This window comes from Schistocerca americana, chromosome 1 (genome assembly GCF_021461395.2).
Source record: "Schistocerca americana isolate TAMUIC-IGC-003095 chromosome 1, iqSchAmer2.1, whole genome shotgun sequence".
Classification (NCBI taxonomy): domain Eukaryota; kingdom Metazoa; phylum Arthropoda; class Insecta; order Orthoptera; family Acrididae; genus Schistocerca; species Schistocerca americana.
Genome location: NC_060119.1, coordinates 344,058,410 through 344,077,182, shown reverse-complemented (window position 1 = coordinate 344,077,182; position 18,773 = coordinate 344,058,410). Strand labels below are relative to the sequence as shown.

General features: G+C 45.8%; 1 protein-coding gene and 1 non-coding gene across 2 annotated transcripts in view; both read right to left on the bottom strand.

The window, feature by feature from the left end:
• The window catches only part of LOC124599145 (tyrosine-protein kinase Dnt-like), a 560,517-nt gene that overhangs the window by 387,653 nt on the left and 154,091 nt on the right, over positions 1-18,773 (bottom strand). The window lies entirely within an intron of this gene.
• On the bottom strand, positions 13,751-13,825 carry Trnat-ugu. Its single transcript has one exon. It is a non-coding gene; the product is annotated as a tRNA-Thr (tRNA).

Genomic DNA, 18,773 nt, shown 5'->3' with positions numbered 1-18,773 from the left:
TGTTGTTATTGACACTTTGTTGGGCGTTACATTAAATGATAGGAAACGCTTGCGTCTGGAACTGGAGTGTGCATATTACAATGAGCTATAGTACTATGTACTTCTATAATATACGACTACTATAATTGTGATGTGAAGTTTATCTTAATTGCGTTACTTAGATGTGACAATTCTGTCATACATAGTAGTTGATCGGTATGACGCAAAAACCGTGCGTGATGAAACTTCCTGGGGGATTAAAACTGTTTGTCGGACCGAGACTCGAACTCAGGAGCTTTGCCTCTCGGGGGCAAGTGCTCTACCAACTAAGCAACCCAAGCACGACTCACGCCCCGTCCTCACAGGTTTACTTCTGCCACTACCTCGTCTTCCTTGCGTATTGTTAGCGCTGAGCAAGATGGCGAAAATTCTTTCGCGCATACCGTTCCTCACCCTCCGACAGTCACTGCTTCCCCCCCCCCCCCTCCCCCCTCCGTCCCGGACAAAATGGCAAGTGGTATGCAGCGACAAAAAGTTTGGGAACCCCTGGTCTAGTAGCTAGTCTAATCCACCTAATGACAGCTACTACAAATCTTCTGCTAGTAAATTCTGTATTAATCAATAAATAACAGTCAGCAGTCGTTTTAATTAACCAAGTTAACTGTAACTAAAGTAAGCTGGAAGTTTTTGCTTATTGGTGATTAGCAACTGTATAGCCCATGCCCTTGCATGTTACACCGTAATTACTTAGGATGGTATGTCAGATCGTCTCCGAAGTTAGATTTTGCAACGAGTCACCACGGACCGCCAATAATTACCAAATAACATAAAAGAGAAATCCCGGTGATGAACGTGAAACTCGGAAAACCGAAAGTACTTTAAATTGTCTCACTCTGTAAGACGTAAACAGTTTATTTTTTAAACCTCCTGGCAGATTAAATACTGTGTGCCGGACCGAGACTCGGACTCGTCACCTTTGGCTTTCGCGGGCAAGTGCTCTGTAACCTGAGCTAGCCAAGTGTGACTCAGGACCCGTCCTCACAGCTTCAGTTCTACCAGTAACTCGACTCCTACCCTCCAAACTTCACAGTAGCTCTTCATATCAGCGCACACTCCGCTACAGAGTGAAATTCTCATCCTGGAAACATACCTCCAGGCTGTGGCTAAACCATGTCTCCGCAATATCCTTTCTTCCAGGAGTGCTAGTTCTACTAGGTTCGGCCGGCCGCGGTGGTCTCGCGGTTAAGGCGCTCAGTCCGGAACCGCGCGACTGCTACGGTCGCAGGTTCGAATCCTGCCTCGGGCATGGATGTGTGTGATGTCCTTAGGTTAGTTAGGTTTAAGTAGTTCTGAGTTCTAGGGGACTGATGACCGCAGAAGTTAAGTCCCATAGTGCTCAGAGCCATTTGAACCATTTGAGGTGGTTGGTTGGTTTTGGGGAAGGAGATCAAACAGCGAGGTCATCGGTCTCATCGGATTAGGGAAGGACGGGGAAGGAAGTCGGCCGTGCCCTTTGAAAGGAACCATCCCGGCATTTGCCTGGAAAGATTTAGGGAAATCACGGAAAACCTAAATCAGGATGGCCGGACGCTGGATTGAACCGTCGGAACCATTTGAATCTCCTAGGTTCGCAGAATAGCTTCTGTGAAGTTTGGAAGGTAGGGGTCGAGGTACTGGCAGAACTGATGCTGTGATGGCGGGTCGTGAGTCGTGCTTGGGTAGCTCAGATGGTAGAGCACTTGCCCGCGAAAGGCAAAGGTCCCGAGTTCGAGTCTCGGTCCGACACACAGTTTTAATCTGCCTGGAAGTTTCATATCAGCGCACACTCCGCTGCAGAGTGAAAATCTCATCCAGTTAATTATTCTTTGTGCTCTCCAGAATAAATGATAAAAATCCTTCGTTTTACGTAGGACATCGAACAACGAATAATAGCAGAGAGTAAAAACCTCCGATCGGTTAGCGCACAAAATTGCTGCTCCACTGATTATATCATCTCTGGCGCATGTATTTTCCGTAACTTACGAATTTCAAAATATGCTGTAACTTTGCGCCCTCTCAGGCCTGGATGGATGTACTGATGCGGTTGGGAGACTATTATAAAGCCGGTGTATTCTCTCCTGAAGTAAATGACCCACAGTTGTTGTAACTGGTCCTTTATATTCTGGATAAAGGCACTGGGACGGAGTTGACGTCGGAACTGCTCCCACATACATTCCGACTCGTACATAACTAGGGATGTTGCTGACCACGGTAGTAAGGCAACATCACGCAGGCAGTTAACAGAGACAGGTGTCATGTGTGGACGAAAATTAACCTGTTGAAAAATAGCACCACGGTATTGTCTCACGAGAGTTAGTAAATGAGGATTCAGGATGTTCGTGGCCTACCGTTGCATTCTCAGAATTCCCTCAATCACAGCCAGTCGTGGAGTGAAATTATACTCGACGGTTCTCAATTACGCAAAAAAGCTGTACTGGACACTATCTGTCGTTTTATACACTAGTTCAGCTTCAAACATTTCCCTATATCGCGTTGTTCAACTCTTCCATGTTCGCGGACTTTTTTCCTTTCGGTCGGAATCTAGCATGCGGCGATGGCGCCGTCATTAGCAGCTGTGGTCAAATCACATACACGCAGCCGAGCCCCTGGAGAAAAACAGGCGTTGCCAGCCGTCGCTGTAAGACTCTATCTGCGGTCGACAAACAGCTCCACCTAACAACGGACGCAAATCGCGACTCGGCGGTGGCGCCGATCGGTCCGGCCGCACATCCTGGTGAGCGCGGCCTGGACTGGGCGTGTTCTCGGCCGTGTAACCGCACACCGCCGGCAAAAAGGGAATACCTGCGGTCGCGACAGGGCGGCAGCGGCTGCGGCTGGGGAGGCGTCGAACCTGCCCACGCCGCTCGCCTTAGGTCCAGCCTCGAGGACAGCGGGTGATCGCTCTGTACCTCACAGACCTGCTGCCACGTTTGGATTTACACAATAACAGCATTGCTTTACTAAGCTCAAATTAAGAGGGAAGGTATAAGCGACCCTCACTACTAACTTGTTTATTTCATCGCTCATCACCCTCTCTACACATGCAAAGCTATCTTGATCTGACCCGCCCTCTCTTACGCCAATGTCACATCGACATCCATTCTACACTGCGTCTATCAATCATTCCAAACCCCCGAACGCCATCCACTTTGTCTAACTTACAGCATCCGCCTATCTACGTCTAACCAAATTCTCTACCAAGTCGTTAAATTCCCCTTCCTCCGCATGCACAATTAAAACCACCGTATATCCTAAAAATACCACACACTTGAATCCAACGCTCTCATTGTCTCCCTGTCCGCTCCCGGTAGCTGCGTGGTCAGCGCGACACAATATCAATCCTAAGGGCCCGGCTTCGATTCCTGACGGGGACGGAGATTTTCTCCGCTCAGGGGCTGGGTGTTGTGTTGTCTTAACCATCGTCATTTCATCCCCATCGACGTGCAAGTCGCCGAAGTGGCGTCAAATCGAAAGACTTGCACCCGGCGAATGACCTGCGCAACGAGAGGCCCTAGTCACACGACATTTACATTTTATTGTCCTCCCCGATGGCTGAATGGTCCGTGACGGACTGCCGTCATAAGGAGCCAGGGTTCGATTCCCGGCTGGGTCGGGGATTTTCTCCGCTCAGGGACTGGGTGTTGTCTTCATCATCATCATCATTTCATCCCCATCCGGAGCGCAGGTGGCGTCAAATGTAATAAGACCTGCACCACGGCGGCCGGACCTGCCCCATAATGGGTCTCCCGGTCACTGATGCCAAACGCTCATTTCCATACATTTTATTGTCTCCCTGTTAGTTACCAAATCCCAGCATGCTATCGTGCAACGGTAAACATATCCCACCCAGCCCTTCAGCTTCATATCCCCTCTAAGGCAATTCTGCCCAAACTTTTATTCTACTGGACATCAGGGTTTCCACCTTATATCTCACACAGTCCTATTCTTTTTTCTCTATTGCAACGAACTGACCTTCATCGCTGATATCCGTATCCAAAATCCCATTCTCCTGCCACACACTCTGCTACGCTACACTCATCCCCACACACCAACTCCTTTACCACTCCATTCTTAAATCAGACTGAGAGCAGCCGACCAGTTGGAAAGGATAAAGTAATCTTTACCTAGGTTTCAATAGATATAAATCTATCTTCTGAAGAAGAAAGGATAAAGTAATCTTTACCTAGGTTTCAATAGATATAAATCTATCTTCTGAAGAAGATAGATTTATATCTATTGAAACCTAGGTAAAGATTACTTTATCCTTTGCAACTGGTCGGCTGCTCTTAGTCTGATTTACGTGGAACCGTTGCTGTAGCGCAGCTATGTTTAAAGCACTCCATTCTTCATTGCGCATCTTTACTCGCCTAATCCACTCCCAACTTTTTCTTCCCTATTCCATATTCCTACAATTTGCCGTGGCAAAGAGAGTGGTAACTTTCAATAATTCAGAAACTAACACGTTCATGTTTTAACATTTTGATATTTTGAAACTGTTTATTTTTGTAAGCGCTCCCCACTGAAGAGGACTGCCAGCTCATCTCGCCCTGAATGGCGAAGGAATGACGTCACAACATAAAAAATTATGTGCTTTTATCTGATCAAATAATGCAGGGGCAGCCTTAAGTTCTTGTTATTGGCGACAACAATGAAGAACAGCTCCATGCTACGCTTTGCAAAAGGATAAGATGTGCCTTTAATTATATCGACTAGCATGTTAGTACTTTTGATTCGATAGTGTGCAATAAGTGTAGTGTAGATATGCAAGAGACGAGTAAATTAGGGATAACGAAAATCGTGTGTAGCTTTCGCTCACATGAACGCAAAAACTCGTACGAAGCTGCGCAGCGGATTACGTGACTACGCTCCCATGTATGCGCCTTTCCACACAAAAGAGAAAGTCACGCAATGAATTACATGTTTACAGTTCTCTTCTGTTTTTGAAAGACCAGTGGCCGTTTTACACTGTGAGCCATTAAGGTTGCAACAGCATGAATGTGACAAGCATTAAAGCGAACGGATAGTGGTCCGTCAATGAGAACTCTGGGCACTGAAGTGAAACCATATCGTGTTTTCAGTAGGATCACAGTTCCACATACAACACATTGTGACGGATGAATTCTGTTTGGAAGCTCCGAAGACAGCAAACGTTCCCAGACGGCTTTCTACGTTATACGAGCCTCGTACCCTGCGTGATGGTACGGCGTGCCAGTGGGTATATAATACACAACACTATCATCTGCTTGGTAATTTGGACAGCAGACATAGTTCTGAAAGATTAAGGCGGTGGCTCTGCTATATCTTAGAGGTCTCCAAGACGTTACATTTCAACACAAAAACGAAAAACCACAAGTTGCCAGAGCTGTCCTGAGCTACCTCGATGCAGAGGGGGCTTGACAGTTGCCATCGCAGGCACATTCCCCAGATCTCTCACCCACTTAAAACAATTGGTCATGAGCTGACGAGAGACTCGCATGCCTACACTCACCAGCCATCGCGATCGATGACTTCTGGAACAGAGTTGGAAAAGCATGCAATGTCGTACCAGCATCTGCCATCCAAGCTGTCAGTGCGACTCGATACCAAACCGGGTTACAGGGAATGTTGCGACGAAAGAGGGCAGTTCTGTGTACTAAATCTCGCACCCTGTGTACCCCAAACCAATCGCAAATTTAATCACGCACTTTCCTGCCATACTGTAGAAGCACAATACGTAATATTTCTTTACTTGGTACCCTTCCAAGCGTGAGTTTTACGGCCAACAGTGTATTATTAGTAGACAAGAACACGGGTGTTGGTCATGTAGACGGAATATGACGAAGTTTACTTTCTTCGGAATTCCGGTGGACAAAGCAGTAGAGGGTAGGTGCGTTTTCCAAACACTGGAAGAACAATAGCGGTCGATAGTATCGCCGGACCGGAGCGGCCAGCCAGCAGCCGCTGATGCCTGCCTCACGGATAATTACCGGCAGCGCCGGCGGAGAGAAAGAGCGAGAGGAAGGAGCGGGTGCTGCCCGGACCAGTCCAGATTGCATCGGACATCCCGGCCGCCGACGCGTCACGAGCTCGCCGCGGGTCGACTTGCCGAGGTCGATAATTCCAGAGCCCGCCACCGCTCTACCCCACCGCCGGTTTTTGTGCTCGGCGACAAGCCTCACTTCATTACTGTGAGATCTGTGCGCTGTACCTATTGATAGTAGAGGAACACTGGTAATCGACAACGTAGTTCCATAACAGCCCAGAGTCGACTCGAATGTGGGTTCACAGAATACATGGAGACAACACAAAGTCCGTAGCTAGAAGGTAAACTGGTGGTCTGGGAAGTTTTCACTAGCATCCGAGCAGCCGAATTACAAGTCGAGGAGATATCCTAATTTTTCTGCGGCTTCTTAATAAGGACAAGGACTAAAAACAAACTTATTGCTCTTAATTTGTTGGCGCACGTAACCACTACACGTTAACTGGGGTTGACAGCTTTGCCTTTGGGGTGAGGAGGGGGAGGAGGTGGGGAGCAATATTTTTCTGCCAGCGCTGACCTGATTTATAATATAACATGCTATGAAGTAAGAGTTGTGCGAAACGTGTCGTTTCAACAAGAGTTTGTACGAACTCATCACTAAACAAAACATATACAAATGAGGCACATCATTCACCTATAACCGAGCTAAGTGGAGTAGCAGTTGATATACACTGAACCCGTATTCCGGAGGTCTGAGATTCAATTTCACCGTCCGTCCAACGACACTTAATTATTCCTTGATTTCCCTAAACCAAGTGAGACGAATGCCGGAATGGCTACTCTTTCCAGTCATTCCCCACTCCGTCTCACGGCTACGTCGTCGTTCGGATGTGCAGACCATAACATTCCTTTAATTTTTCGAAAGACGGGGCAGTGTGTTAAGGACAGCTCCACCCACCATCGTATAAACGATCGAGGTTTTTATCTGTGAACCGGCATTGGAAAGAGATACAAGACTATCAGACATTCTAGTATGTGTGAGTTCCACAATTATAGTTTTTAGGTTACGGTATTTTATAATAACAAACAATCTCCGTTCAGTGTATGTTGCGCCATCAGCGTTCAGGGTCGCATAAGTTTTTGTGTCAAGGTAAAAGAACTACGTCTTTGCTTCTGAAATACGTAAAATAAAGCTGTCCTGAACGGGAGTTTTGGATTTTTAGTCTTGAGCTTGCCCATTTAGTTAGCTAATCAATCTTTTGCCCATTTAGTTAGCTAATCAATCTTATTAAAAATAAAATCTATTTATCTCTGAGGCAGTTCTGCTATGGATATTCTTTTACAGGAAAATGATGGCCAAAGTAGAAATAATATAAAATGCAGAATTTTAATAGCAAATAAAATGTCGAATATATTTATATCGAGTATAAATTTAAGTGTTAAGGGCTTTCTTAACGTTTGTTTTTGTGTGTATCCTTACACGGAAGGGAAATATAGGTGAAAAACTCTACAGGCAAGAAGAAATTAGAAGCCCTTGAGATGTATTACACAAGGACGTTAAGAGATTAGATGGCTTGATTGAATAGCAGAAGGGGAAGCACTGAGACGCACTGGAAAAAAAATTATGGCTAATTAGACTCAAAGAAAGGAATTGTTATTTTACTGTTAGCAGTCATAGTTGTGAAGTTAATGATGATCTGTAATGCTGGTCATCAGAGTTTTTTTAAAGTTTTCTGAACTGACCATCTGTTTCAAAGTGTTTAAAGTTGCGAAGAGACTAACAATAATGCTGTTTTTAAGGTATGCTTGTAAAGTGGCTTGGCACCTTACCACTCCCCTCCCGCTCCTATCATTTCAAATTGGATTCAGCACCTCTCCATTTGCCATTCGATCCACCCCTCTAACCTTCAGCGTTCTGTAGCACCACATTTCAAAAGCTTCTGTTCTTTTCTTGTCTGACCCGCTTATCGTCTAAGATTCGCTTCCGAACAAGGTTACGCTCCATACAAATACCTCAAAGACTTCCAAACACTTCAATGTATATTCGATGTTAACAGTTTTCCTTTTCCAGAAACGCTTTTCTTGCCACTGGTAGTTCGCATTTTGTAGCTGTCTGCCTCGGCCAACGTCAGCTATTTTACTGCCCAAACATCGAAACACGTCAACTAGTTTTACTGCATCAAAACTGGACAGACCTGTCACAGTACAGTATCCCGTTTTCTTATTGGAAAGGACCGTTCAGCGTGTGTGTGAGGATCTGTTAATTGTAATTATGTTTATTGGCCGACAGTAGTCGATCAATGTAAATATACTAGATGCTCTGTGCACGTGCGTTACTCCATGAATGTTGACTTGGATTGTGTACATGTGTGGAATGTGGTCCACACTGAATTGTGATGAAAAAGAGCAATAAAATACAAAGTGATCATCACGAGGTCGCTGACGAGACTCCAATTCAATTACACCGTCCACTTAGTTTATTAATCACGAAGTCAGTTTTCAGGTGGTACGGATTCTATATGAAGTTGGATGCTGCGAACGAACCTGCAGCACGGTGGACGCCACTTTACACCTCTGCTACGATAGCTGTTCAGCTTCACTATTTGGGTACGCGTCGCTCATTGAGGAGTCTCTCCTACCACAAATCAGTCTTCGCTTACTGGGTCTGCTGACGCACCTGCAAATTCTGTTGAGCGTTATAGACTGGACTAGAAACTAAATCCAATATTCATGATACCAGGCAACAAAGTAAGTAACAATTCAACAGGAAGCTACTAATGATTCATATTTGTAGAAAATTGACATTTTTCTGTCTGTCGATTGCTGTTTTTATTTTTTTAAACTGACTGGTTTCGGACAGTGTCTCTCCATCATTATATCATTTCTTGTAGTTACAGGGGAACCACTCATAACGCAACTATCAGTTTATAACAACCTGTGAGAGCGAAGCTGGAAGTTCGTTAGCGCCGATTACTCTGCAGCTACGAAATATGAAGATGAACGACACAGCCCGAAACCGGTCTATCTGAAATTACAAAAACAGTGATCGACAGACGGATAATAGATCTATTTCCTGCTCTTAGCGTGATTTCCTAACCTAATTCCTCACTGTCACCTGATTTACTTAGACTAGAATTACTTTACATTAGTCGATGCTCAGCTCATAACTGCTTATCGAGTCACTGTACAGGGTGTTTACCAAAGAACTCCCCTAGTTTCAATGTGTTCTACAATCTATAAAAAGTGACATACACTATTGTAGTTTATGGTGTCTGATTCATCAGCTCTCCAAGTTTGACTCCCCTGCAATTGGCAGGTCTGCTTGACCTTTTTGACGGCATCAGTGCTGTTTTTTCCCACTGTTCCCTCAGTTCATTCCAGGCATGCGTGCAATGCAGTGCAGCGCACCTCAGCAACATGTCATGTCAGTAAAACAGTTAATCGTCATAACTGCAGAATTTGGGTGGCAGGGCATCCACATGTAGTTAATCAGCGTCAATGTGACTCTCCCAAAATTAATGTCTGGCGTCGTTTGATGTGACTGGTCCTTTCATTTTTGTAGAAAAAACAATAAATCGGGACGTTTTACTGTGACATGTTGTCAGAGTACGTCTTGCCCCACATAGACGATACCGAGGCGGAAAAGTGGCTTGTGTTTTTCCAGTAAGATGGCGCCCCATCTCATTACAGTAACCATATGCATGCAGCTCTTGACACTCGCTTTCCAGGAGGGTGGATAGGCAAGGACTGGCCCAGTACCTTGGCCAACACGAAGCCCAGTCTTAACCCCACTTGACTTTTTCTTTGGGGACCACATAGAAAATGTTGTGTACAGTGAAAAGATCAGAGACATCAATAATTTACGGGAAAGAACTGTCGCGGCGGTTGAGACAGTTACACCTGAAATGTTGGTGAACACGTGGCGAGAAGTGGAATATCGTCTCGACGTGTGCAGGGCAACAAATGGATCCCTCGTTGACGTCTATTAACATTAAATAAAACTTGAAGGCATTATCTTTCATGACACGTACGCACTGATGTAATTTTTCATTAATTTCCCCATTAAATGTATGCTTAAAACTAGGGAGTTCTTTTTCAAACACCCTACGTCGTTGCCGTCTCAGATGGGATTATGAACATCATTGGCGAATCTGAAAATAAATTCAATTTCCAAATGTCTTCTTGGTGTCGTTTCCTGCCTGCTCAGTGTACAGACTGAATAACAGTGGGGAGAGGGCATATGCCTGTCTCAATCCCTTTTCAAGTACTTCTTCCGTTTCACATTCTCTCACTCATGCAATTGCAGTCTCATTTCTGTACCAGCTTTCTCTCTCTGTACGCCTATTACCACGTTCGTCATTCCAAAGAGGTCATTGCAGTCAACATTGTCAAAAGTTTTCCAATAAACTTACTAAATGGAAAAATTAAAGCTATGTTTGGACACATCAGAGTTACTCTCGGAATAGATCCAGCCTCCTGTTTCTCTTACATCTACATCTACTGATTACTCTGCTGTTCACAATAAAGTGCCTGGCAGAAGGTTCACTGTACCACCTTCAAGCTGTCTCTCTACGGTTCCACACTCGAACGGCGCGCGGGAAAAACGAGCACTTTAATTTTTCAGTGCGAGCTCTGATTTCTCTTATTTTATCGTGATGATCATTTCTCCCTATGTAGGTGGGTGCCAACAGAATGTTTTCGCAATCGGAGGAGAGAACTGGTGATTGAAATTTCATGAGAAGATCCCGTCGCAAGGAAAAACGCCACCGAGCGAGGTGGCGCAGCGGTTAGCACCCTGGACTCGCATTCGGGAGGACGACGGTTCAAACCCGCGTCCGGCCATCCTGATTTAGGTTTTCCGTGATTTCCCTAAATCGCTTCACGCAAATGCCGGGATGGTTCCTTAGAAAGGGCACGGCCGATTTCCTCCCCCATCCCCCTAATCCGAGCTTGTGCTCCGTCTCTAATGACCTCGTTGTCGACGGGACGTTAAACAGTTCAAAAATGGTTCAAATGGCTCTGAGCACTATGGGACTCAACTGCTGAGGTCATTAGTCCCCTAGAACTTAGAACTAGTTAAACCTAACTAACCTAAGGACATCACAAACATCCATGCCCGAGGCAGGATTCGAACCTGCGACCGTAGCGGTCTTGCGGTTCCAGACTGCAGCGCCTTTAACCGCACGGCCACTTCGGCCGGCGTTAAACAGTAATCTCCTCCTCCTCCTCCAGGAAAAACGCCTTTGTTTTAATGATTGCCACTCCAATTCAGGTATCATGTCTGTGACACAATCTCCCTTATTTCCGAGATAACAGAAAACGAGCTGCCCTTCTTTGTACTTTTTCGATGTCATCCGTCAGTCCCGCGTGATGCGGATCCGACACCGCACAGCAATACTCCAGATTAGGGCGGACAAGCGTGATGTAAGCAGTCTCTTTAGTAGACCTGTTGCACCTTCTAAGTGTTCTGCCAATGAATGGCAGTCTTTGGTTTGCTCTACCCACAACATTATCCATGTGATTGTTCCAATTTAGGTTATATGTAATTGTAATCCCTAAGTATTTAGTTGAATTTACAGCTTTCAGATTTGTGTGACTTATCGCGTAATCGAAATTTAGCTGATTTCTTTTAGTACTCATGTGAATAAATTCACACTTTTCCTTATTCAGGGTCAATTGTCACTTTTCGCACCATACAGATATCTTATCTAAATCATTTTGCAACTGGTTTTGATCATCTGATGACTTTACAAGACGGTAAATGGCAGCATCATCTGCAAACAATCTAAGACGGCTACTCAGATTGTCTCCTATGTCGTTAATATAGATCAGGAACAATAGAGGGCCTATAACACTTCCTTGGGGAACGCCGGATATTACTTCTGTTTTACGCGATGACTTTCCATCTATTACTACCAACTGTGACCTTTCTCACAGGAAATCACGAATCCAGTGGTAGAACTGAGGCGATACTCCGTAGGCACGCAGTTTGGTAAGAAGACGCTTGTTAGGAACGGTGTCGAAAGCCTTTTGGAAATCTAAAAATATGGAATCAATTTGACATCCTCTGTCGATAGCACTCATTACTTCATGAGTATAAAGAGCTTGTTGTGTTTCAGAAGAACATTTTCTGAAACCATGCTATGTGTCAATAAGTCGTTTCCTTCGAGGTACTTCATAATGTTCGAATACAGTATATGTCCCAAAACCCTACTGCAAATCGACGTTAGTGATATAGGCCTGTAATTCAGCGGATTACTCCTACTTCCCTTTATGGGTATTGGTGTGACTTGAGCAATTTTCCGGTGTTTAGGTACGGATCTTTCTATGAGCGAGTGGTTGTATATAATTGTTAAATATTGAGCTATTTTGTCAACATACTCTGAGAGGAACCTGACTGGTATACAATCTGGACTGAAGGCCTTGCCTTTATTAAGTGATTTAAGCTGCTTCGTTACTCCGAGGATATCTACTTCTATGTTTCTCACCTTGGCAGTTGTTCGTGATTGAAATTCAGGAATATTTATTTCGTCTTCTTTGGTGAAGGAGTGTTTAGGAAAACTGTGTTTAATAACTCTGCTTTAACGGCACTGTCATCAGTGACTTCACCGTTAATGTCGCGCAGCGAAGGTATTGATTGCGCGTCTTGCCACTGGTGTGCTTTATGTATGACCAGAACCTCTTTGGGTTTTCTGCCAGATTTCGGGACAGAATTTCGTTGTGGAAATTATTAAAAGCATCTCGCACTGAAGTACGCGCCGTATTTCGAACTTCTGTAAAACTTTGCCAAACCGACCTTCTGATGTCACTTCACAACCGCCCTCTAGATAATAATGAAGGGGAGAAGGCAGGGAAGACTATTACCTGTGCTACGCTAGAAGATGATTGGCGGGAATTTCCCTGACGAATGGCGGGATGTTTCCATCGACGAGACCACTGTGGTCTCTTTCCCCGCCCTTCCGCAGCTGGGCTGTTGCTGCGCCACTAACGACCTCCACGTCGACGGGCCGTTAAAGTGGACTGCGCCGCCGCCCTGAAACTGGTCTGTCTTCACGTCCACGTTCACGCTCGCGCTCGTCCGTCAGCGCGGCCGTTCGGAATGTCCGGAGCCGCGAGCAGCACGGCTGCCGGGTCGGACGCGAGCGCGCCCAGAGTAAACACGCCGCCCGGCGCGTGATTACTCGATAATTGCGAGCTGTCGGGCCAGCCGCCTTTATTTAGGGACCAAGCCGCCGGCACGGCCATTACCATAAGAGGCAGAGGAGGAAGAGGGGGGGGGGGGGGGGGGGGGGGAGACAGGCACTGGTCTGCCTTCTAACGAAATGGGACTTGATGACGTTTAGATCCGCCCCCCTCCTCTCTCTCTCACTCTCTCTCTCTCTCTCTCTCTCCTCGACTACTCACCTTGTCGCTGTCACTGAGACCACCACTCTGTTTCAGCTCACGCTCGTAATGGAAAGTAACACAGCCCCGTCCCCTGGCGCTGCTATCTGACAACTTAAACTTGCTCCGAATAACTCGACTTCTGGCGGCACCGGATGAAGCGCATCGTCGCTGCAACGCTGGATCAGTTCTACCTTTGGTACAGACTTTTTAAGTAATGGAACACAATACGTTGACCTGGAAAACGAGAATTCATTTATACTTATATGGATATGATGTCTGTTCTTTCGGACATGACCTGCAGCCGTCTAGAACGAAATTAGAATTATATTAATATCTTCAGCTGCTAACGGGCGTTGATATATATCAACGGGGAAAGGTGAAAATGTATGCCCCGACCGGGACTCGAACCCGGGACCTCCTACTTACATGGCAGACGCTCTATCCAGCTGAGCCACCGAGGGCACAGAGGATAGCGCGACTGCAGGGACTATCTCGCGCACGTCTGCTGCGAGACCCACATTCTACCTTGAATGTCCACACACTACATTCGTAGTGTCCCACCCCAACACACTCATTACTCGTGGAAGACATTCTTACCAAGTCCCGTAAGAGTTCGGGGAATATGTGTGCATACGCACAGGAGGAGGAGGTCATGGCCGGTGTTGCCAGAACGATATACATATATGGATGCACACATATTCCCCGAACTCCGGAACTCTTACTGGACTTGGTAAGATTGTCTTCCATGAGTAATGAGTGTGTTGGGGTGGGACACTACGAATGTAGTGAGTGGACATACGAGGTGAGACTGTGGGTCACGCGGGAGGCGTGGGCGAGATAGTCCCTGCAGTCGAGCTATCTTCTGTGCCCTCGGTGGCTCAGCTGGATAGAGCGTCTGCCATGTAAGTAGGAGATTCCGGGTTAGAGTCCCGGTCGGGGCACACATTTTCACCTCTTCCCGTTGATATATATATCAACGCCCGTTATCAAAAGACAGTATTAATATTATTCTAATTTAGACTTCATTTAAGTCAAAGGCGTCGTCAGGACTGCGCCAGAAAATTGTGGGAAGACCGCTATTGTTTTTTGTACACATAAACGATTTGACGAATTTTGTCGGCAGCGATCTGAGTCTTTTCGCCGTCGTCGCTGTAGTGGACAGGAAACTATCGTCGATAAGTGACTGCAGGAGGATCAGGATGACTCGGACAGAATTTCTGTTTGGTACAAGAAATAGCAGCTTGCTTTGCACGTGAAAGAACGTAAATTAAAGCAGATGGATAAGAAGAATGATCATGTAATGTTAGAATACAGTACTAGCGGTGTGCTATATGAGACAGCCACGTCGCTTATTCACCGGCGGAAAAAAATCGAAACACCAAGAAGGAGCTGTGCGACATAAACGAACACAAAAGGTGACGGTCTGTGATAACTGTTTTAACTCATCGCTATTGACATAAGCAATCACAGTTGCTAAACAACAGTCCAACGTGGATGATGTAAGGTTATTTACGGTTCCTTTACACCAGAAAGTCTTACAGTTTGATAATCTGGAAATAATTGTATCAACATGAAGAGAAAGCACGAAGACACTGCGGAATCGCGTTATGGCTGGACAGTAGTTCGAAATGTGATGCGATCGCATTCGGCTTCCGATTGAACCTTCCGATAACAATGCACAGCGGAGCAAGCAATTTCCGCGGCGAGAGATGCTTATCCGACGGAAATCAAATAAGTGTGTACAAATGAAGGAGGCAGTACAATTCCGGAAGGGCTGTAATCCCGTAAGCACACAAAGCGAGGTTTCGACTCATCGGCGCGTCCACTATTGTGGTCGGAATGAAACGCCGCCTCCTCGCAGACACAATAGGCCCTGGCTTATCTCGGTCCAGCCCGCCGCCTTCGACCGTCCCCTCGACGAATCGAGAATTTAATGAAACATACAGCAGAATGATGGCGTGGCAAACATGTTCTGTGAGGCTACGGCAGGAATGAAATGACCGTCGGATCTTGTTGGAGGCTGTATCTACTGCGTTGCGTTCCTCTGGAAAAGGCAGGTAAATAGTATTGTACCACTACAGGGACAAGAGACGTCGTAAAAACGAGGAGCCCACACTCACGCCTTAACAGCCACGTACGCAAATCGTAAAACTTCACGACAGAGCGTCAGGGAGGCAGCGATCGTAAATTTTGTACGAAAATGGAGCGCCTCAAAAAGGATTTCACGGCTGCTGGATGTGATGAATGCCGCTGACTGCTAAGAAAGCTAAGAGATGCTCCAGACATAAAGTAACGAGATTATTTGCGTTAATAAAATGCAAGCATCACGCAGAATCTCCCGGCATTCAAATGGTACTGAAGGCGTCCCAGTGGCCTTACGCGTTGCGGATGTTGACAGGCGGACTCTCCCTGCTCTGGAACAAAAGCAGCTGAAACATGCACATAAACGCGACGCCCTGCTGCCAGCTCTAAGAAACTAATTTCGTCCGTGCAGGGCGGACAAAGAGGTTGAAAGCGATGCACTGTTCCGGCGGGAATGATAAATAGCCGTAGTCAATGAATAACAGCAGCTCAAGTTTACGTGCGGTCTGGTTAGTGCGACGAACTTACACATCTACAGCGCGCAGTACGGTATTGACTCTCCTTGTCGCTGACCAATATTGCCAGCATTGCCAATAAAACTGAAACCAGCACTTTGAGGCACCCCTGCAATACAATCACGACACTTTTTATATCTTTTTCCCAGAAATTCCCGAAATGCATGGAGTGCAGGTAAGTCCATGTCCACTGCAATAAAACATGTTATATTTAGCTCCGTTTGTAGCACTTCTCTGTGTTTAGTAGTTTTAAACATAAATAATACACACAAATTCACGATCTTCGTGTAAGGAGGAGAAATGCGGACCATCACGTTTCCGACTTTGATAAAGGTCGGATTGTAGCCTATCGCGATTGCGGTTTGTCGTATCGCGACATTGCTGTTCGCGTTGATCGAGATCCAATGCCTGTTAGCAGAATATGGAATCGGTGGGTTCAGGAGGAAATACGGTACGCCGTACTAGATCCCAACGGCCTCGTATCTTATCCGCATGGCTATAACGGATCGTGCAGCCACGTCTCGATCCCTGAGTCAACAGATGGGGACGTTTGCAAGACAACAACCATCTGCAGGAACAGTTCGACGACGTTTGCAGCAACATGGACTGTCAGCTCGGTGACCATGGCTGCGGTTACCCTTGACGCTGCATCACAGACAGGAGCGCCTGCGATGGTGTACTCAACGACGAACCTGGGTGCACGGATGGCAAAACGTCATTTTCTCGGATGAATCCAGGTTCTGTTTACAGCATCATGATGGTCGCATCCGTGTTTGGCGACATCGCGGTGAAAGCAACGCACATTGCAAGCGTGTATTCGTCATCGCCATACTGGCGTATCACCCACCGTGATGGTATGGGGTGCCATTGGTTACACGTCTCGGTCACCTCTTGTTCGCATTGACGGCACTTTGAAAAGTGGACGTTACATTTCAGATGTGCTACGACCCGTGGCTCTACCCTGCGAAACCCTACATTTCAGCAGGATAATGCACGACCGCATGTTGCAGGTCCTGTACGGGCCTTTCTGGATACAGAAAATGTTCAACTGCTGTCCTGGACAGCACATTCTCCAGATCTCTGCCCAATTGAAAACGTCTAATCAATGGTGGTCGAGCAACTGGCTCGTCACAATACGCCAGTCACTACTCTTGATGAACTGTGATATCGTGTTGAAGCTGCATGGGCAGCTGTACCTGTACACGCCATTCAAGCTCTGTTTGACTCAATGCCCAGGCGTATCAAGCCGTTATTACGGCCATAGGTGGTTGTTCTGAGTACTGATTTCTCAGAATCTATGCACCCAAATTGCGTGAAAATGTAATCACATGTCAGTTGTAATATAATATATTTGTCCAATGAATACCCGTTTATCATCTGCATTTCTTCTTGGTGTAGTAATTTTAATGGCCAGTAGTGTACTTAAACAAACATATAACGGCCGATATCCCAAGATGCCTGTAGTGAGATTTACACTAGTGCCAATACGCTAACAGTGCAAGCATTTATTCAGCGAAGCTATAAACCCGTCGAAGTTGCACAGACGTTAGTTGTCATGTAAATGCCGACCAATTTCAGACCTTAGTCCACTGTCCAGCCATCCACCGAAGTCCTACCATAACACCATAATGCATGTACGCTTTAGGTGCACGCATCAGTGGACTGTCGTATGCTAATAGCACGTTGCTCTTAACCATTATACAAGCAATGGTGGCCGGCGCACACACATAACAGTGTTATGGTAGGACTCATGCAGCTGGCTTGATAATGGACTAAGTTCCGAAACAGGTCGCCATTTAAATAAAAACAAATTTATGTGCAGCTCTGACGTAATTACAGTAAGTTGCTGCCTACAGCCATCGAGAATGCTGGGGTAGGACTAGCATTCACGTTACAATAGAAATCACATGACCAGTTTCCTAGCGCTCTGGCGGAAAATTATCGAATTTACTTACGTTTCTCATGGAGGTAGCAACGAAATATTGTACATTACACACAAGTTGTCGTTCCTAACGTTTATTGTAGAAGACTGTGTATTTCAGCATATATAGCGAATAATAGGAGACGCGCACACATCATTCATACTGTTATCTCAGAGATATTACACTTTTGTCAAAGATATCATCACATTTGCTTTTTATTTTCGTCAGTTATACTGATTTCAAAAACGCGTGGGCTTCTGCGTCTAGTCTTTATTACATTAAGTCCTTTTACAGAATAGGCTGTGTCCTAATGAGAAAGCCGGCCGCGGTGGCCGTGCGGTTCTGGCGCTGCAGTCCGGAACCGCGGGACTGCTACGGTCGCAGGTTCGAATCCTGCCTCGGGCATGGGTGTGTGTGATGTCCTTAGGTTAGTTAGGTTTAAGTAGTTCTAAGTTCTAGGGGACTTATGACCTACGATGTTGAGTCCCATAGTGCTCAGAGCCATTTGAAACATTTGAACCTAATGAGAAAATAATAAGAACAATACAACAATGGCCGAAGTTTCAACTGAAGTGCTGCCGCCTTCCTCCGGGTCTCGAAATTGCTGATATGATTTCTGGCATATATTTTTAAGAGGTTTCATAAAAATATGAAAATGAAGTGGATTTAATTCTGATTTGTTTTTATTTTTCGGTAATTTTCTAATTCTTTGTAGAAGTTCAATGTTCGAATGGTTTCGATGTTGCGCAGTATCTCTTTTTGTTCCAGTGAAGAAACGAGGAAGATAGAAAAGCCAATTACTACGCGGCCTGTACGGCCTGTTTGTTCTAAAAGATGGTTTTTGGGTAGAAAGGTGTAAGTCACAATTTAGAAGATGGTGTATGTGACTAA